Consider the following 16,734-nt stretch of genomic DNA (forward strand, 5'->3'; position numbering starts at 1 on the left):
TGCACCCCAATGTTTATTGAAGCATTATTTACAATAGCCAGATCATGGAAGCAACCTAAATGCCCATCAACAGACGAATGAATAAAGAAGAAGTGGCACATATATACAATGGAATATTACTCAGTCATAAAAAGTCATAAAAAGGAATGAAATTGGGTCATTTGTAGAGACGTGGATAGATCTAGAGACTGTCATACACAGTGAAGTAAGTCAGAAAAAGAAAAACAAATGTCATATATTAACGCGTATATGTGGAACCTAGAAAAATGGTAGAGATGAACAAGTTTACAGGGCAGAAATGGAGACACAGATGTAGAGAACAGAAGTATGGACACCAAGGGGGGGAAGTGGTGGGGAGGGTGTGGTGGTGGTGGTATGAATTGCAAGATTGGGATTTACATATATACACTAATAAGTATACAATAGATAACTAATAAGAACCTGCTGTATAAAAAAAAAAAAATTCAAAACAAAATCTTTCTGAATCCTGATGTCATCCCTTCCTCTAAACTTTCTGGGCAACACTCTCCCTATATTTAAACAAAAAACAAGGAAAAATTATAATATAGACATCATACACGTGTTCTGGGGATTAAATCTGAAAATCATTAAAAATAACTGGAAGAGTGGTTAGCATATAGTAGAAGCTAAATGTCATATTATTGTTTCCATTTTCAGCAGCAGCAACATCGTCTGAATCTTTTTCATATCAGTCCAAATAACTGTTCTGCAGTCGCACTTCTCTATTTACCTTGCTTACCATTTTTCATTTAAATGTAGGCTTTCTAAATGTGAACATCTTTGGATTTCTCTTTATAGTTTCTGAACTTCGATACTTCCATTGTTTTAATCATCTCTATATTGTTGAGTATTGACAGAACCTCACCTCTAGATATTACCTGTTTCTAGAAATCCTGTCCTATGATTATGACTTTATTCTACCTAACTTCACCTCAGTCTTCCATTTGCTGTTGAAATTTAACATGTCCCCAAACACCAATGCCCCCACTATTTTTAAACTCTTTGCCTTTAACACTTGTAGGTTGATGACTTGTTCTCCATTCTTTAAAGTTCTCACAATTAAAACCTTAGAATCAACTTCGATTTTCTTAAAACTCATTGTTTTCATTACCAGTGCCCTGTCCTATTTCATGCCTTAATTTCTACTTGATTAGAAAATTAGTCTTCACACTAGTTTAGTCATCTCTATACATATAATTCTTTCAGTCATTCAGAAAGCATTTTTTGCTGTGTCCAACAGTATACCAACTTCTGTAAATGAGTGCATTGGTGGTGCCGTGTGAGGTGTATGGATAAAGTGATAAACTCAATTTTAGGAGTCAGTACTCTGTAATCTACATAAAAGCCTTTGAAAAATAGAGTTGGAAAAGTGTCATTTTTCCTGTGTGCTCAGCTCTTAACAGTGCAATATTAGAAACCCACAGTCTGCCAGAGCAGACTTGCCCTAGCCATGGGACAGGCCACACAGTATCTAGGACTGATGGCTCAATCAGGAATTGGATCCTGTGCTTTTGCCACAGTGGGAGACTACCTACATTAGCTATGCATTTATGGAGCTCACACTTACATTGTGGCATATAGTCAACATGGAAGTAGACCAGTTCTGCTGATTTGAAATTTAGATTTTTTCAGTTTTGTACTGGGGACAGGTTTTTGTTGCTTTACATTGCTTCCTTGTTTACAGTATGATGCAAATGATTTTCTAACTTAGTGTTAGGAGAAATTATTTTCCATCTTTAACCTCTTAGCTGTCTAAGAGTTAAATATTACTGAATTTCAGACGTTCAGATTGATCATCACAAATCCTTTAAAACAATTTCCTAAAAGGAACAAAAAATCCTGCCTTCTTTGTTGTGGGGAGAGAGGAGGGAAGGAAACGGAACAAGTTGTGTTTGTGTTAGCATATGGGTGATGTAAACTTCAAATTGGGAGGTGTTCTGACCCCCGCTCCCGTGTAAGCAATTCAATCAGTGTAACTTACAAAATGCATAAACATCTGACAGTTTGAATTTATAGTGTTGATGGAAGAAATCATTTTTAATGTGTACTGTAAAACTTGAAATACTCAGGAACTGAGTGAATCTGTTTGTTGCTACTTACAATCCCGACCTGTAAATCCCAGTAGTTTTGTTTTAACATGGTCTTTTTCAACTTTGTTTCCTGTTTAACTACAGATGACTTCTGTTGTAGACTCACAAGTTTAATTGTTATACTATAGCAGTATTACATGTCAACAGTGTGGTCATGACCTTTATTTATATAAAAACCAAATATTTAGTCAGTTTACTGTGTCTTAATTTAATCTTTGTACACCTTCCATTTTTAAGTGCTTAAATGAGTACTATTTGCAATAAAAATGTAGTGATATAATTAACCAGCCATTAAAAATTTACTTCCACAGATAAATAAACAAATGAGTTGGAAAAGTGTCAAGTCATTCTGTAGACAATTACTAAATTAAACTTTCTTATTCATACACATACTTATTCAAAAAGTTTCAGTTTCTTCATTTCCTATCAAGTAAAATCTAGCATATTCAGCTTGATATTCAGCCTTTTGACAATATGAGCCAATCATACTTTCAGCCTTCATATCCCAGTACCTATTTAGGTGCTTAAACTATTTTCTAATGTATCTGGATTGCTCATAGTTTCTTCAAACACTAGCCCCCCCCTCTTTTTTTGGTTATAGTCTCTTTTTTATTTCCTCATTTCGAGTATCTACCCTCAGTTTTTTCCTCTGACATTTCTGCTTGTGAAGCCCTATTTATATCCTCATTGAAGCATTTTCTGATATTTTTCCCGTATTATCCTTTTTTCCACAAACTTCCCTCATTGCATAATTTAATGTCTTTTGTAGTATTTATGATATTCAGCTTTTTATTATGTCTGTACTGGATTATAAACTACTTGAGGATTCCCTTTTGCTTATTAATGTGTCTTTCATAACAAACTGTGCTGTATTTAATAGGTGTTCAAATATTTGTTGACTTACATTTGATTTTTAATGCCAAGTTGATAATATAATCTTTTTCCCCCAAAACAAAAACTTTCCTGAAAGTTTTATTTTTCATAAATATTGTGTCTTCAGCAATTATGCTGAGTTTAACATCTAATTTTTTCCAAAGTAAGAGTGTTTTAAAATAACAATCAAGCCTCCAGTGCAAGTATCATTACTGAGTTTCTTCAGAGGTAGGAATTATCATAAGATGTTTGCTGTATAAATTTCAACTTAAGCTGAACTGCCAGGAAGCAGGAAAAAAACACAAATTGTCTTCAAAGCTAAGAAGAGCCTCACCTTTTTTTTTTTTTTTTTTTTTTTTTTGCGGTACGCAGGCCTCTCACTGCTGTGGCCTCTCCCATTGCGGAGTACAGGCTCCAGACGCGTGGGCTCAGCGGCCATGGCTCACAGGCCCAGGCGCTCCGCGGCACGTGGGATCTTCCCGGACTGGGGCATGAACCTGTGTCCCCTGCATCAGCAGGCGGACTCTCAACCACTGCACCACCAGGGAAGCCCAGAAGGTATGTTTAAAAATATCATAATCTATTAAACTTGAAGCTATTCACAGAATATTCCCATTTATGTATAATTCTTCTCAAGTTCCTATACTGCATTAATTTAACAAGATGCAAAATGTAATTCTTAATTGACCTTCTTAATAGTTATATTTATTATTTCTATATTTTATTACTTACTAAATGTATTATTTGCTTTTGATGTATGCCTTTGCCTATTTCTAACAGATGTTGTATTGTAAGTCATGAGTACACATATGTCACTTAGAGGGTTTCTTGTGGAAAAAATATCTGAGTACATATAGGATGGCTTTAGTGAGAACTCAAGATCCTACAGAAGAAAGGAATGGATCCGTAATATTTTCTTCCAGTCAGCACCTCTCCTGAGATTAGATTTTTGCCATTCCATTTCCAACTTAATAGCTATTTTAGTCATAAGAATGGACGAATATTGTGTCTTTTTCAGTCTCCATTACAATTTTTGTGATGAGACTATGGTATGGAAACGTTAATGTTTTATATATTTCTGACAGTAGTAATGTACAATTCTATTTTGACCTTTCCAGTATGATACAGATCGATTAGCTGGGCACTTTATTTCTTCCTTTGTCTACTGCTGTAATAGTCTATTAAGAAAAAGGGCAAAATGATCGATCAATCAAACTTTCTAATGTATTAGATAATAGTCCTCAACTTTGCCTAGTTAAGATAGACGTATGTTCATTGTTTAAATATACCCATAAATATATTCATGTCAGCATAGTGTTCTATTATTTTGAATATAGATTATAAATTTTTCCTTCTGAATTTTAGTTTTATTTAATATCTAACCTCATGCTCTCGACTGCCGGTTATGGATATTGGGGGAAAAAAAAGGAAGTAGCTTTTAGCTTCTAGTTTCTAGAAACTTGGGGTGCCTTTTTGGACAAAATGATTGTTCTAGGTATGTTGGACAAAGTAGTGGGGTCCCTAGGTATTATTTCAAAATAATAAAAGATCTTGAGGTTTCTGCACATATTGCAATACAAGCAACATGACTGAACTGAATATTTGAATACATAGTTTCAAATTATTTACCTATGATAATGCAGACAGAGGAAAGAACAATTCAAGTCTCTCCCTTTCAAAGGATCAATGTATTACTATATAGCTTAAACTGACTGGTTCTTATTTGTTCCATACAAAGGTACCTCTGTTCTGAAAACCAAACATTTCACTCCGAAAACTCTGCATGCAGTATTAAAAGCACTGCATTACAAGTGGGAGAGAGGTCTAATAAGTAGTGTCCTGCTGGCTCTGGCTCATTCTTAAGGAAATCAATTAATAGCAATACAGTGATTAACAGCACTGTAGGCTGAGTTCCCAGAGTCAATAATTTCCATTTTCACCACTGCAGGGATATCATAAAAGAAATACAATCTGTTATCCTGAAGTTAAAAGTAGTGTTTTTGCCACCTATTTGGCAGCCTTCAAAGCATTGCAAATTATTGAGGGTCACTGCTTATATAGTCCAGGTGACTATTAAACAATATTGACTCCCAGTTCGAGAATATTATTTGAATATTTGCAATAAAAAGTGTAGTGTGCATCTCTTTCCAAAGTGAAATAAAAATGTAATACAGTTTTACTATTTGGGGAGGACACAGCATGGTTTGAGATGCTGTAAACGAAAAGAACTGGAATTGCTTATCTTGTCCCCTGGTAACCTTTGACATCCACTCAATTTTTCCAACACATTTTTCCAGTGTAAAATACAAGGTAGATTACACTGTTTCATTAAAGAAAGGAGAAGGAGAAAGAAGAAAAGGAGTTACAAGCTGACACTTATTTGTATTCATGTGGAAATAAATGGTACAATTAAACACTTAAAACTCATACCTGTAACCCTGGAGTGATCCCTTCCTGAGTTTGATAACTGTCTCCTACACCATCTATATCCAATGGATAGTCAAGGCTATGCTTCCCCTCCTTACTGTCTCTACTACCACTGTCTCCTTTTACATTCAACCCATATTTGTCCAGTTCTCAGTTTGTGACAGGCACTCTGTCTTGAATTTTTGCACCTATTTATGTTGCTCGTGCCTCTAGGTTAGCCTCATCCATGACCTTCACTACCCTGCTGTTAGATCATTTTAGTGTCTCTAGATACAAGATATAAAGGGATTCACATACCTTTTACAGTTTGGACCCATAAACATTAATGTAATCACATATTCCTTAAAGAATTGGCGACTAACCCGCTCTCCAATAGAATCTCTTTTCTCTCACCTGGAAAATATTTAAAATTACCTAACAATACTCAGAAATAATGTTTTAGACTAAACTACATTGTTTGCATAAACTAATCTTTATTCCTGGACTTCTTTAACTTGCAATTGCTTAATTTCATTCTACTCAATCTCTTTAACCTACCAATCTAGATTATATAGCCCTATTATGTGCCCCCATAACAACTTGTGCTTTTTTTATCTTAGCACTTATCACTTTGCATTTCAGTTTTATCTCAAGTAAACCTTTTAGTTGGAGATCGTTGTAGGTTCATAGGCAGCGGTAAGAAATAATACAGAGAGACCTGTGTGCCCTTTATCCAGTTTCCCCCCATGGTAATGTCTTGCAAAGCATAATATTACAACCAGGTTACTAACATTGATGTAATCTACTGATATTACTCAGATCTACTCAGATTTATTGGACTGTGTGTGTGTGTGTGTGTGTGTGTGTATTTGGTCCTGTGCAATTTTAGCACAAGTGTAGGTTTGTGTATCACCCCCACAGTCAAAATACAGAACAGTTCCACCACCACAGGGATTCCTCAGGTTTACCTTAATGTGCTTAATTTCCCCTCTGTGTTTTAACCTGTCCTAACTGCAAGATAAACTCCATGAGATTGGGCCTATTGCTGTTTAATAAAATAAATATTGGATATTTTCTGGTTGAATGCTTGTGTGTGTGTGTGAATGGATGGATAGATAAACATACATATACAAACACAAAGATACATATATAGTTCTTTGAATTTTTTTTGTTAAATTGACGTTGATGAAAGTTCTTGTCAGTATCTTTGATTCACACATCCAAATGCTTTATTTCTTTTAATATGATAATTGCTATATAATGCTGTAGCAAAGCACATGGTTGGGAAGAGTGTGTGTGTGTGTGTGTGTGGTGTGACGCTAGAAGTTTGACCCTAAAAAGCTTAGTACAAATTGTGGCACAGAGAATATAGTGTTTTTGGAAGCTTGGATAAATCAGGAAATGTGTGATTTAGCACTTCGCATGATTACCATGATTCACACATATTTGAATTCATGCTGATGCTCTGCACTAAATTCAGTTAGGTGCCAAGATTTGGAATTTGGGTGCATCCACAATATTTTCCCCTTTTCTGTCTATCTGCTTATTGTGATTGGTGATTACCAGCAGCTGCTGTGCACATTTGCTGATAATAAGAAATGTTTAGAGTTTTGTATCCAGTTTCTCTTGCTTCAAACCTTCCGTGATAATCAGCTTATCTACATTTGGCTTTGACTCGATAAGATTATCTTTCCCCCTGTGAGTTTAGTCCTTCCATCATGGATATAAATCGCTGTGATTGGGCACACAGAGTTGTTGGCTAGAGAACAGGCAAGAATAGGGCTCATTCTGGCTCAGTAATTGGAATCTGCCCTCATTCCTTCTAGAAAAGATCTAGAGTTGGTCATCAAACATGCTTGTCTGCATATCTTCTCATTGTTAACTGGTCCCTGGGGATGGAAGACTGTTTCTTAATAGTGCTTCTGTGAAGAAGACCCAACCAACAGCCAGAACACTGCAAACGGATGCTCAGAGGTTCCTCATAGTTAGATGTTAGTGTGAGTGTGAGGTTATCAAAGGAAGGTTTCAGAGATGGTCAGCAGTCATTCTTCTCTTCCATTTGCATAGTTCAGTCATGATATGTGATCCAGAATGGTATACCTGGAAGTAGAGTCTAAAAGCCCATATTCTCTGCTCCAGTTCATGTCCCTGTCAGTATCTTTGTGCCAGAGTAGACAATCCAAGAGAGGCTAAGATAGAGCCACTCTCTTAGCCTCTGAGCCACCAGGGAAGCCCAAGCACCCCTATTAATGGTAAAGTCTAAATATTTACAAAATATTTTTGTTTCAGATTTCCTATTTCTGTGTCCTAACACATCTCAACAAAACTCATGATGGCTTCTCTGTTAGCTTTAAGAGTTAGAGGCATATAATTACATTCACTAAAATGTAGAGAGAACAGTTTGATGACCTTTGACAAATGTATACACCCATGTAAGGAACCCTTCAAGATATGTATTTTCGGGCTTCCCTGGTGGCGCATTGGTTGAGAGTCCGCCTGCCGATGCAGGGGACACGGGATCGTGCCGCGGTCCGGGAGGATCCCACATGCCGCGGAGCGGCTGGGCCCGTGGGCCATGGCCGCTGAGCCTGCTCGTCTGGAGCCTGTGCTCCGCAACGGGAGAGGCCACAACGGTGAGAGGCCCACGTACTGCCTATATATATATATATATATATATATATATATATATATATGTATGTATTTTCACTGTTCTTTTTTTTTTTCTTTTTTTTTTCACTGTTCTTATTTCCATCTCCATGCACCATGATTTTTAATGACTGGGTGGTTTTCGTTTGTATGGATGTATGTATGTTTGTCGGTGTCCTATTGATAAACATTTCTGCTGTTTCCATTTCCTCCACTATTAAATTTAAAATCAATATCCATGTGCATATATATCTGTGCACATGTATAAAATGTCTCCAGGGTAGATACCCAGAAGTATAGACAAGGCACATGTATCTGTTTACTTGTAATAATACTTCCAAATTACTTTATATTGTTTTAGATGGCTTGCCAGTTTTCCTTCAGATTGTGGAAATAGGGATCCAGATGGTGACCCCTATAATGACCAGGTTGAGCAGGGCTTTACATTGGACCGTGAACATTGTAGTGTGTTTCAGCAGTGGAGCTGACCTTTCTCCTTCTCACTCATTATTACTCCATATTTACTGTGAAAATGCAGATTTATATTAAGCTTTGCTGCTCTTTCTCTCTCTGGCCCCAATAACCATGGAAGAAGTCCCCACCACTTTGAGTTTAGGAGTTTATCTAGAGGTAAACATAACAGTACAGCTATTTCTGTAGCCATGAGTGGTTGATCTGTTTCTCATGCTGTCCTTCCATTAAGTACTTGTACTCAGCTGACTTTTTAGTTGTTTATAAACTTAAGAGTTTTCCAGTAGATTCCATGGCAAAGGCTGTTATTACCTATGGAACAGTTCTGTTTTGTGCCTATTATGGCTTATAGTTGCTTTTTATTTTCCACATATGATCTCATCTGTTTTTCTTCTAGTTTTTGTTACCTTTACCATTTCTTGTTTTATTGCTATTACATATTTAAAATAAATATCCTTTCTGATAATTCAAAGAAATTGAATTGAACGTAGGTAGAAGGGAGTAATAAATGCGTGTGTCCCATCTGCCACCTGCGAGTAGAATCCCTCTTTTGCTTCCAGTAATCACAACTTACACAGTTTCCATGACTGTCATCAACCCATAGTATAGAAGTAGTATCTCCTCACATTTTTATTCTCTTCCTGAAGCTAATAATCATGATACTATGTTGTTCACTGTTCTTTAACACAAAAAGGAGACAAATATTAAAAGAAAAAATAACAGTATTTGATTTAAACTCTTTGCTAGTATTGGTTTATTACTGCTATCTGAGCATTTCTGGTTGTTTGTATATGCATACATCTGTGGATGGATATGTATTTGCTGGAGTTCAGGGGGTAGTTTCAAACTGAGATAATCCTTGACTCAAGAGTTATTGCTGAAGAATGGATAATGGGTGCTTGATTCCATAAACAGATCATGAGAACTCACGCTGCCTTCTCTACTTTTCTGTGATTCCTTTAACTACCTTTTTCTGAATTAAAAAAATAAAATAGATTCTCAAAATTTGCAGGCACCAAGACACTTCTGGTCCTGATCTCAGTTCAAGATATGAGAAGAAATTGGATGGCATTAAAAAAATTGGCTTAGATGAGTTGTAACAAGTTACACTAAAAGCACAAGAAACCACTGACTTAAGAGAAAAGCAATGGAATTTAGTGTATAAGAAGGCCTAGTTCCAATTTTTAAATTGTATGTGAGTCTAACTAGGGCACAAACTTTTTGCAGGAAAGTGACATCTATAAAGGTCTGCTTTGATAGAAGATCCCTCTAAGTATTTTAGTATTTTGGTCATGGCTAACCAAAAAAGAATTTGGGGGACGTTTTTTGTTTTGTTTTGATTTTTTTATTATCTACACAAAAAGTAAGATAATGAAATGAGAAGAAATTTGCCCTGAACCCCACAGGACTCCTTCATATGCATAGCTTTAGACCAAAGGCTGCCAGGGACCTTGACCTTGAATGTTCCTGGCATAATATATACAGTTTGATAAATTGGAGCTCTTCCAGAACATCTTGGGAAATTTTAGTAACTTTAGAATCATGACCCTTATTAATACTTTTCCAATTAGGTGCAAAGATATTTTAATAATATACAGGACTATGGTTCACTAATAGGTTTTACATTTTTAAAATGTTTAAAATCTTATGTGAAAAACTTTGATAACTGTGCTTCAGAAGAATGCCCTAAAGTTTGGCATACTTATATGTGTTGAAATAGAGAAAATTTCAGGTCCAAATTAGGGTTTTATCATTTTGACTCATTATCTTAAGTTAAGGAGAAGTATTATAAGAACTTGATTTTCACATATTTGAACTACATGACTAAGAATGTTAGGGCACTTCAACCAAGACGTGGTACTTTAAAAGAACTCTCCATTAGGGGCTTCCTTGGTGGCGCAGTGGTTGAGAGTCCGCCTGCCGATGCAGGGGACACGGGTTCGTGCCCCGGTTCGGGAAGATCCCATATGCCACGGAGCGGCTGGGCCCGTGAGCCATGGCCACTGAGCCTGTGCGTCCGGAGCCTGTGCTCTGCAACGGGAGAGGCCACAACAGTGAAAGGCCTGCATACTGCAAAAAAAAAAAAAAGAACTCTCCATTAAAATGAAACATTCTTTGGAGGTTAATAATGGTATTACTAATACTTTTAGGTTTTGCTTGTAATGTGTAAAATGTTATTAGCTATAAAGAAAAAATATACAATGGGTTAATTTTTGATCTTATCAAATGAGTTTATTTGATCAAGAAGTAAGTGAATCATACTAACAGGCTACAAAGTTGTGTTTACCTGTAATATAGTATGTTTCATAAACACAGAATGAGAATTTAGAGATTCTGTGCCAGGTAGGGTAAGGTAAGCTACAGTAACAAATATACACAACATGTTACAGACTTAAGCAAAAGACAGTGTATTTCTCTCTTATCTAATAGTAGAAGGCTGATGTTCCAAGTCAGTGAGAAAAGATGTGTATTTGTAGCAGTTGTAGTGTTGGGATGGGGGTTCTTGCATTTTTGCATTCATTTCGAGTCCCAGACTAATAGAAACTCTTCAGTCTTCAACACATGGCCTCTCTATTCTAGGTAACGGCAACAACAACGAAAAAAGAAGGGGAGGGTTTAGAACATGTAAGAGTGCTCACAGATTTTAAAGGTCTGTTCTAGAGGTAGGCACATACCACTCCCTTCCCATTACTTTGATTGTAACTGAGTTTTGTAGCCACATCTAGCTGCAGTAAAGGTCAGGATGCTAGTGTTTGTAGTGTGCCCAGGTGAAAAATAGGAGAAACACAGAAAAGCAGAAACAAGAAAAAACAATATGCATGACTAATTTCTGGATGCAAGTTTGCTTTCTTTATGTCCATGGATCCTAAATACTTGAAGAGAGACTATTTAGTTTCCTCATAAACATGATCTGTTCTCCTTCTTTTTAGAATACTATACAACAGGCCTTTTAGCTCTTACACGTGTGTGTACGCACACGTAGATTGATTCTGTACTTGGAACAAGCCAAAAGCGGTATTTGAAAGGTAAATTTTCTGACCCTAGGGTACCGGTTTGGTTTCCTCTTGAACAATCAGCTGTGCTACGTCATGCCAGGTAAAGACATGAAGACAGGGAAGGTCGCAGGAGTGGGAGGGGCTGCAGGATGTGACAGCGGAAAGGAGTAGCCCATTACTCAATCACTTGTGCTGTAAGTGCAGTCACAGCTCAGACTGGTTTCCCCTCTTGTGAAAAAGGGTGCTGCCAAACAGTAGAAACAAGGGACTTCTGGGCAATTAGGAGCCCAAGACAGAGTAAAAGCAGGCAAGAGGACTTCCATCATCTTACAGCCATGGCCGCCTTCAGGCCTGCTTCTAAACCTTCTCCGTCCTTTGCAGAAGGGCGTACTGTACGAGGCACCAAGGTTTCTGACTGAGCATAGTTAGATTTCAAGCACTTAACCATCTACTCCTGGATTATCTTTCAAGAATCCTCACACTTTTTTTTGTTTACATCTTTATTAGAGTATAATTGCTTTACAATGGTGTGTTAGTTTCTGCTTTATAACAAAGTGAATCAGTTATACATATACATATGTTCCCATATCTCTTCCCTCTTGCGTCTCCCTCCCTCCAACCCTCCCTATCCCACCCCTCTAGGTGGTCACAAAGGACCGAGCTGATCTCCCTGTGCTATGCAGCTGCTTCCCACTAGCTATCTACCTTACATTTGGTAGTGTGCACTTTGAAGAGTCTTCCTTCCGTATTCTGTTTTGCAGTCCTTGGAAGTATTATACCACATGTTCGGAACACTCTCCTTTTTCTACCTCTACCACACTCACAAATCTATTCAGCTGATAATTGTTTTCTTCAGATCCCAGTGCCCTTGACTCCCTGAACATCCTAGACTGAATTAGCTCTCCCAAGTTGGGGTTACTCCCTTAGCAATCTGTACTTCCCCTTTTAGACAGATGCTGCACATCTGTTGATCTGTTAAATGCTTGCCTCGCCCTATTAAACTGTAAACTCCCTGTGGACGAGGAGTATCCACATTACACCACCCAGGGCAGAGCACAGCCCTTGGCATTTGTAGGTGCCAGTAAATAGGGTGAAAAATGTTTTATTATGTATCTTCCAATACATACCATATATCAGTCAACCCTTATCATAGACCATTCACATAACTGAAGCAATTATTTTAACCTTAGAGTCCCTGTACTAATTCCAGAAAATTGTTAGGGCTCAGAATTGAAGATATCCTACTTCATTCTGAAATCAAGTGTTTCCTGTGTTTATTTCAGTTGACCAAGCACCTGCGTGGTCAAGATTGTAGCACACCGTAGATTATCTCGCTAGTGTATGTTTTCACCATAAAGGATTACAAGCATGTGAATGGACATTGCAGGTCCGTCCCTATAAGCAAAACAAAGTAATTTAAAACAAATATTCCATCTCTGGATCGGTAGATTCGTGTGTTCAAAAGATTTCACAGAACCATAAAGGTAAGGTGTTAGGATAGCAGTATTTTCCAAAGTTACAGAAGGGTGTGACGTATCATAGTAGTTAAGAACATAGATTCTAGAATCAGATCATGAAGGTTCAAATCTCAGTTCCATTGTCTGTGTGACTTTGGGGGAGTTATGTAGCTTCTCTGTGTACCTAGTTCCTCACTGGTGGTGAAAAGGAATGAAAATAAAATCTTTTTTATAGATTATATCATACATACTTTGTTCCTTCTCCAACTCTTCCTTTTTCATTTGCTTATTAATTTTCAGAAGAATCGTACAGAAATATTATGTAGTTTGGGAAGCATCAACAGAACATGATTTCTGAAATTGTGTAGTCAATCGGCCATCGAAATAAGAACTCTACTGACTTATAAATTCAATACTATTTTTGTTAGATTACACTCAAGTAATGGTTGTATATACTGCAAAGCTTAAACCAATACCATGACTATATTATTTTTAAAAGCTACCCTATAGAAACTAAAACTTAAGCCTGAGATATTTCATCAAGACTATGTTCTTACTCTCAAATGGAGTAATGTTGAAAAATACTAATTATATCCAATCATAGCTTTAGTATCTCAAATTAAGAAAATTGTATCACCAAGCAACATTTTGCTTTGTGCAATTTAGGTTTTTCCTGATAAATGCTGATCCATTCTACTTGAATCAAACCTGTAGATACTACTTACAAAATATAATATTATTCAAAGAATCTTTTAAAAATGAAAGGGAAAAAAAAATAGGCAGCATGTAAGAAAAGCCACTCTTAGTACCAACCAGAAAATGTCATGTGTGAGATGATGTGTGTAAGAATTAAAAGACTATGTTGCAGGCAGAATGAGCCAGCTTTGGACACGGGTCACAGCAGAGTGGCTCTGTTCTACTGTGCTGACACATGGGCCGGTGACATAATTTGCCGATTGTCAAAATATTGCCTCTTAGTTTATTTATGATTGTATGTAGCACTATTCTGTGGAAGCATTTAATATTATTTTGAATGCTCTAGAGTTTTCCTGTAGGATTTATATGTATTGCATAGAATTTGGCTATTGTAATTATAACCCTAAAGTCAATTGCAACATTCCTTTAAACTTAGCATCTGTAGCCTGGCTACACTGTGTAGAATATCATTCTGGCTATATTTTTTAGTCTAGATGACCAATTATAATTATTCCACAGCATGCCACCATTGTGATCCATTTATCCAGGTCTGCTTATGAAAGAAATAGCTGATCATGGCGGGGGGGTGGATTTTATACTGTAAATTCGGAAAATGTTTCTTCCTGAGAACCTAGGAACAGAGAGATATTTGGCTTTAATAGTGTATAAATAACATTGGAAAATATAATTACTAAGATAAAATATCAATATTATATTCCCCAAATTTATCAGCCATTTTACAGTACAGACACTATCACCTGTGTCTTACAGTCCAGACCTAAGATTTCTATATCAAATATTGAAAACCAGAGTAATATTTTCACAGTTTCAAATCCATTGGCTGCAGGGGAGTGGAACTATCCATGGTCCCTAATCTATTCTCGTGACTGAAATGCCTCATGGACTCCATTTACGTAGTAAGACACAATCCAGTACTGTGCTCACAGCACAAATCTGCCACTTACTTGTTGTAGCTTTGGGTAAATATAATAATATATAAATATAATAAAATATAATGTTAACTGTAGTACAGTGCCTATATCACAGAATTCTGAGGATTAAATAAGCACATACTTAGAAAGCATTTACCACATGCCTAATAAGAGCTTACTGATTAATAAATTTTAAGTATTAATATTTTAAACATGAAAAAATATATTAATTCCTCTTTACTAGTATTCTTTCCACAAAACTCATACTCCCGAGTACTAAGTAATAGTCTCTTAAATAATAGATTTATATGTGCAAATGTTTTAGCTAAATTAATGATGAAATAAAAATATAGGCAAAGTAAAATTTCAGGTAAAACAGTTTCAAAAAGAGCAGTTATATGATGTATTTTAAGTAATTTCACTTTTAAGCAAAAATCAATTTACTTTTCTGTTTTTAAGTGTAACACTTAAAACATTAACAGTTCTCTTTTTAAAGGATCAGATTAACTCATAATAAGCATTTAGAATTCCCTGTAAACTAATTACTATTTAATAGAATGATCTTAACTTTATTACATTATAACTAAGCAAAGATGCACATTCCCAAGAACTCTTATATTAACAGAGTGTGCAGCTGTCAAGTATTTTTTGAAACGGCAATCAAAATAACTGAGAAACTAATTTTTGTGGATGACATAATCCAAGTGCTGAAATGCACTAGGACGTTCTCTGCATATTCTAGAGTTTAATGACCAGTCTCATCTTCATTCACCATTTTTCAACTACTTATGCTTAAAAGGATAGAAGTAGTTCTAAAGTCATCTTTCATACAAACACAGTATATACCTCTACAAAGCAGAAGAGCTGTAGGAAATGCAAATGTAATACATTTTCTGAGCAAAACATTAGTCCCTTACTTCTGATATTGCTTCACAGCTTTACCTTTGAAAGGTACTGCCAATTGCAAATCAGCAAACTGTGTGAAATCTTTTTCAGTGGAAGTGCACAAAGTTTAACAATTATTAAAGTTAGATAAAATTAAATACAACAAAGCTGTGTGAAAAACAGAATGAGATATCTTTTTTATAAGTACATTTATTGGGTGCAGATAACATATTGAAATTAATTTTTGGGCCCTTTCTGTTTGGAATAAAGAGCATCGCTAACTTTGGGATACCGAAGGATCAAATGTTACCATGCCAAATGATCAAAATGATCTCCTTATCCAGCAATTAATAGCCTCATTTAACACAAAAACATTTTACTGGAATGAAAACAACCTGTTTGATAATTTTTCATTTATAGATAACGACATCCTTCGATGGCGATGTTAACTTTGTTCTTTACATTACATTTTAATATATATCATGAGCAAATGTAAGTCATTTCAGAAGACAGTTTTGAGTCATTTTCAGGAGCCATAATGATTTTTTATTAGTTGATTTGTGTATGCAAAACTTCCATCTAGTCACCTCAGTTAGAAACATCTTTCTTTTATGGACTAGGTTTGGGTTAGAGGCTTTTTTGTGATTTTTAAATCTAGTGCTTTCAGGTAAAGGAAATTGTCAACCAAACATAAATATTTTTAAATTTATTATCACAGAGCATTCATATATTAAACTAGGTGAAGAGGTGAGATGTTTTACCCCAACCTCAGAATTTGGGGTTTCTTCTGAGCGGTCCCAGCTCATCCCCACCCTCTTCTACTTCGAGTAAGGTAATGAACTGAAAGTATTCAGGTTGGCAGCTTACTCCCTTCTGATTAGTTCAAAATGCGTTCCCCATCATTATTTTCCCTGTTCAACAATCTATTCCATTCCAGGATTGTGACAATGGTGTTTTCTCTTACGGAGCCATTGTGCTACTGAATTAATGTCTGTTACATACTTGGAGATCCTTGGATGTTAGATGATATTCTGGTGCCAAGTACATTATTATTTCATTAAAATTAATGCCAGGATGAAACATAATGTGGAAGGTCATGGCCTGGAAATTATTTCGTCTTAGCAAATGCAAGGGATATATTTGTTTGGCGGCTTTCTGAGTACAGTGTAAGCAGGTGGCCACCAGCAAACTGATACATAGAAGAGAAATATTTCACCCAGATAATTTAGATTTTAATTGAATTATTTACAAAGTATACAAA

General features: G+C 36.1%; 2 long non-coding RNA genes across 3 annotated transcripts in view; one reads left to right on the plus strand and one right to left on the minus strand.

Annotated features, from left to right (window-relative positions):
* The window catches only part of LOC307191695, a 99,324-nt gene extending 95,792 nt beyond the window's left edge, over window positions 1-3,532 (plus strand). The window contains exon 4 of the long non-coding RNA XR_013829827.1: window positions 3,357-3,532. This is a non-coding gene — a long non-coding RNA (uncharacterized lncRNA). The remainder of the gene's footprint in view (window positions 1-3,356) is intronic.
* Window positions 3,533-9,660: 6,128 nt separating this feature from the next.
* LOC307191694 overlaps window positions 9,661-16,734 on the minus strand; it is a 105,693-nt gene continuing 98,619 nt past the window's right edge. Inside the window, exon 4 of one of the 2 annotated variants that reach the window (XR_013829825.1) lies at window positions 9,661-10,577. This is a non-coding gene — a long non-coding RNA (uncharacterized lncRNA). Of the gene's footprint in view, window positions 10,578-13,908; window positions 14,288-16,734 lie in introns of those variants that run through there. The other variant, XR_013829826.1, reaches the window with a different exon arrangement.

This window comes from Stenella coeruleoalba (genome assembly GCF_951394435.1).
Source record: "Stenella coeruleoalba genome assembly, chromosome: 9".
Taxonomy (NCBI): Eukaryota; Metazoa; Chordata; class Mammalia; order Artiodactyla; family Delphinidae; genus Stenella; species Stenella coeruleoalba.